Source organism: Salvelinus sp. IW2-2015, linkage group LG1 (assembly GCF_002910315.2).
Source record: "Salvelinus sp. IW2-2015 linkage group LG1, ASM291031v2, whole genome shotgun sequence".
NCBI lineage: Eukaryota > Metazoa > Chordata > Actinopteri > Salmoniformes > Salmonidae > Salvelinus > Salvelinus sp. IW2-2015.
The window spans coordinates 18,117,059-18,122,149 of record NC_036838.1 but is presented as its reverse complement, the minus strand read 5'-3'; positions in this window follow the sequence as shown (position 1 = coordinate 18,122,149).

Below are 5,091 nucleotides of genomic sequence, written 5' to 3'. Positions count from 1 at the left end.
TGAGACTGTGGTCCCAGCTCTCTTCAGGTCATTGACCAGGTCCTGCCGTGTAGTTCTGGGCTGATCCCTCACCTTCCTCATGATCATTGATGCCCCACGAGGTGAGATCTTGCATGGAGCCCCAGACCGAGGGTGATTGACCGTCATCTTGAACTTCTTCCATTTTCTAATAATTGCGCCAACAGTTGTTGCCTCTTCACCAAGCTGCTTGCCTATTTTCCTGTAGCCCATCCCAGCCTTGTGCAGGTCTACAATTTTATCCCTGATGTCCTTACACAGCTCTCTGGTCTTGGCCATTGTGGAGAGGTTGGAGTCTGTTTGATTGAGTGTGTGGACAGGTGTCTTTATACAGGTAACGAGTTCAAACAGGTGCAGTTAATACAGGTAATGAGTGGAAAACAGGAGGGCTTCTTAAGAAAAAACTAACAGGTCTGTGAGAGCCGGAATTCTTACTGGTTGGTAGGTGATCAAATACTATGTCATGCAATAAAATGCAAATTAATTACTTAAAAATCATTCAATATGATTTTCTGGATTTTTGTTTTAGATTCCGTCTCTCACAGTTGAAGTGTACCTATGATAAATTACAGACATCTACATGCTTTGTAAGTAGGAGAACCTGCAAAATCAGCAGTGTATCAAATACTTGTTCTCCCCACTCGTTATCTCACCCGACATCCACAAGATCGTGTCCGAGTAAGTACACTTAGTGGCCTACATGACTGTATTTAGTAAATACTAACATTATTGTGAGTGCCTATCCAGGGCTATTTAGGTCTCAAGCTGACAGTATTTTCTGTATGTTCTGTCGTTACAGGAGCATGCTATCCCGAGACACCCAATACAGACATTCAGGCACAGACATTGCCTTTTTTCTTTACCTTATTGTTTTATGTAGGATGCTACATTTTTGGCCAGTTGCAATTGTAAGTAGGCTTAATTTAAAAAAATCACACTTCTATTAGGCAATATATTTTTTGCTTGTGAAAGATGCTGTTAAGCCTCATAGCCTACATCAGCCAGGTAATTTATTTTATWTAGGCCTAGGCTTGGAAGAAATAGACTCCAATTAAGCCCTCTTGTTGTTTAAAATGAAGATTATTGTTGAAGTGAATTACTCGACTGGTGTAGTTTTTCTCCATCTGTTGCTGTGCGCTACATGCATAACAAGTTAGCTATATTTTCAGCACCAGGCAYTGTGCACCTCCTATTGATTGCGCTGCGGTTGCAGTTTTATGTTTCAGCACCACAAAATTGTCCGCTGCCTGCTTTATTAGTTGACTGTCTACTGTATTCTTTCGCCTCATGAATTAAGTTAAAATTTAACTTTTGCATTTTTTAGGTACTGTAGGGATAACTTCCTGCTTGGGACATTGCATTTGCATCTCGGGCCCTAGATGTTTTTTACTGTTATCATTTTTTAAATGGAACAAAAAATATTCATAATAATTTGGGGGGCCAAATAATATTGCTGGTGGGCCAGATTTGGCCCACGGGCCGCCAGTTGGGGAACCCTGGTGTAGTCCATAAGATGAGGCTGGGCATCGTGGAGTCTGCTGGAGGCTAAACTGGTGCATTTGGAAGCACGGGATATGGATACCAAAACTCGGGCTGTGGCACTGGGTATGGTGCTGCCTGTGGCCAGGGTTGTGGAGCTGGTAGTGGCCAGTATTGTGGTGCTGGCTGCGGCCCAGGTTGTGGAGCTGGCTGAGGCCCGGGTTGTGGAGCTGGYTGCGGTCCGGGTTGTGGGCTGGCTGTGCTGGATCTAGGGGCTGTGGCCCAGGAGGTGGAGGTGTCTGGGCAGGCTGAGCTGAACCTGGACCTGGCAGTGGCCTAATTGGTGATGCTGGCCGGGATGGTTATATTGGGTTGATTCCCGGTAGCAGAGTATGAATTGGGCTATGTGGATCCAGGAGAGGAAGGCTCTGATGGTGTTTGAGCTGTGTGGACAGGGAACTTGTCTGACTTCGTTTAGTGACTACTGACAGYGCCCTCATCTGTCTGCTAATGTCCTGCCCATAGAAATATAGTGATCCTCTAACTGTGGCAATTTGATTGGTAAACTCAGGGGTACTACTCGCAATGGCTGCCTGGTAATGTGATGCAATTTCCATGGTAATGTAGAATGTTCATTCAAATTATGCTAACTGATGTGGCTCATGTCTTTTTTTCTGATGTCTGAGTTGATTCAACAAATCACAGCACAGATTGATGGGTACACTTCCTGCTTTTACKTCCTGCTTTGCTCCAATGTGTACACTCACAATGGCCGCCAGTCCACCCATTATTCCATCATTGACTTCAATGGGGACGCCTGTTCTATTCYTTCTATTTCTATGTTCCTGCCAACATGCCTCCATCCTACTCCATCTCTGATCTTCGCTTACCCTCTCCTCGACATGGGCAGCCACTGTTGAGTATTGGACCTGTGGTGCCTGTTTGATGACTGCTGTGGTTGACAGAAGATACTGTTGTGGAGGGTAACTCAGGATGTAGCTCTCAAGCCTTCCTTGGATCCGTCGGTTCCTGCTGGGTCGGGAACATTGTCCATTGTTGGTTGTCCATGCTGGTTGTTGTYCATCGTATGGATCTCTGGAATAGGCCATGACGCAGCAATTGTACATACGGCTTCGAAGGACCACTTGTGAATTATTAAACTATTTTGATGGTTGTACAATGCTGCCCTTAATCTTCCTGCACTCCAGGAATCCAGTTTGTGATGTTTAATGGAATGTTGTAAATGTGTGTTTAGTATCTGAACGCACACACAACAGTTGTAGAAAACTTGGAGACAATCTTCAGATGGACACCTCAGTAGGAAATCTCACTCTGGCTTGAAGGGGGACAGGGAGTGGGATGTGTGAACACCTAAGATGTGATTGACTGAGAGAGTGTGTGACCGCATAGATACATACAAATGAATCATATAATGGATAAAAGATTGAACTGTATGAGTGACGAGGTACCCAATATGTGATATAAGGCAGGGGACTAATTGTCACGACTTCCACCGAAGGTGGCTCCTCTCCCTGTTCGGGCGGCGCTCGGCGGTCGTTGTCGCCGGCTAGAGCTGCCACGATCCTTTTCTTTTTCGTTTGGTTTGTCTGTCTTATGTTCACCCTGTGTTCTAGTTTAGGCTAATCAGTGGGTATTTAATCTCGCCCTACCCGCTAGGTTTTGTGGCGGGATTGTTTGTGTTACTGTCGTTAGCTTGGGTTGCTTTTTCCTGTTAAGCAGGTTTAATTTCACGGGACTGTTTTTCCCAGCACGTTAGTTTAGTAGAGGAGTGTGTTCTCCGTTTTCGACTAGACTGCGTTCCTGTTTTCTAGTGGCTGCTTTTGTGGTCCTGTACCTGTTTTGTTGGTGGACCAGTAAATAAAACGCCTTCTTGAAATTCTTGCTCTCCTGCGCCTGACTCCACACCCACCTCTCCTGGGAGATACTGACACTAATACAATTATTATTGTGTAAAATGTGCAATTGCGCATGGTGGTTTGACCATTCCTGGAAGCTGAAAATGTCCAATTTATGGCCTCACCAGACTGTCACCATGTATAACATGAATGTATCGCAAATGAACGTGTAGCAACCGAAAGGTTGTGAGTTCAAATCTCATCATGGGCAATTTTAGCACATTTTTTCAACTACTACTTTTTGCTTCTTTGCAACTACTTAGCATGTCAGCTAACCCTTCCCCTAACCCTAACCTTAACCCTTTCCATAACATTAACTGAACCTTAAAACACCCTATAGCCTAGCTAGACATTACCACAGCTGAGAGATCTCGTAACACATAGTATCAGTTTTTGCAAATTTCGTAACATAATTATTACAGAAATTCTCGGAGCAAGTTGCAACGACGAGCACAGTAATTACCCTAATAGTTTTAGCGGCTCATCTGTTTTAAGAATGAGAATTGTTCTGACTGTCAGACTAATCACGTAAGTAGCCATAACAAAATCTCTGAAACATAGATTACATAAATCTGCCCCTATACACCTAACTTATTTATTGTCCCCCCTCTAGAATAAAACTTAACCTTTAAGATTGYGATTCACAATCTGTTTAACTTCCCTGCTAAAACATACTGTTGTCACATCTGCTCCTGCCACGCCCTCTAGTGCTCATCCGGTGTCTCCTTGACCTGCCGCCACTCCCCCAGTGCTCTCTCCTTCTCCCTCTCCCTCTCTCTCTCCCTCTCTGTGTGATTGTGTGGGCGGAGACAGGTGTGCTGGAGTCAGAGCAGATCCCCACTAGCTGCAACCTGTTCCATAATCARGACCTCTACAAATACTCAGTCCTGCCACTTCCACACTACCAGATCGTAGTCTCTGCCCAGTAAGTCCACGGTTCTAGCTGTTTGTGCCTGGTTTCCCTTGCCTGACGCTGTTTTCCTCTCCGCTACAGTTCTGCCTGCTCTGACTCTGGTCCCTGTCTCCAGTCTGACTTCTCGTCAGTCCTACTATTCTGTCCTGGATTCCTCACTCTATGCTCCCTTGGATTCCCCTCCGGACCTGCTTACCCTGTCCCCACACCACTCGCTCCAGCCTCAGCCTCAGCCTCAGCCTCTGCACCTGGTTTCCAGCAACCTGCCTGAGCTTCCCCTGGCCTGCACTCAATCTTCCCCCAGTGTTTCAATAAATACCTTGGTTACCTCATCCCAGTCTCCTCATCTGAATCTGCTCTTGGGTTCACCTGTTCCGCTCCGCGTGACAACTGTAGGTCTGTCTGCTGCCTTTTCATTGACACAGCCTAAATGGCAATCACCAAACGAGAGGACTAATGTGGATTAAATCATCTAATATATATATATACATATATTTCTTTTCTTTTTCTCACCTTTATTTAACCAGGTAGGCAAGTTGAGAACAAGTTCTCATTTACAATTGTGACCAAGCCAAGATAAAGCAAAGCAGTTCGACACATACAACAACACAGAGTTACACATGGAGTAAAACAAACATACAGTCAATAATACAGTAGAAAAATAAGTCTATATACAATGTGAGCAAGTGAGGTGAGATAAGGGAGGTGAAGGCAAAAAAAAGGCCATGGTGGTGAAGTAAATACAATATAGCAAGTAAAACACTG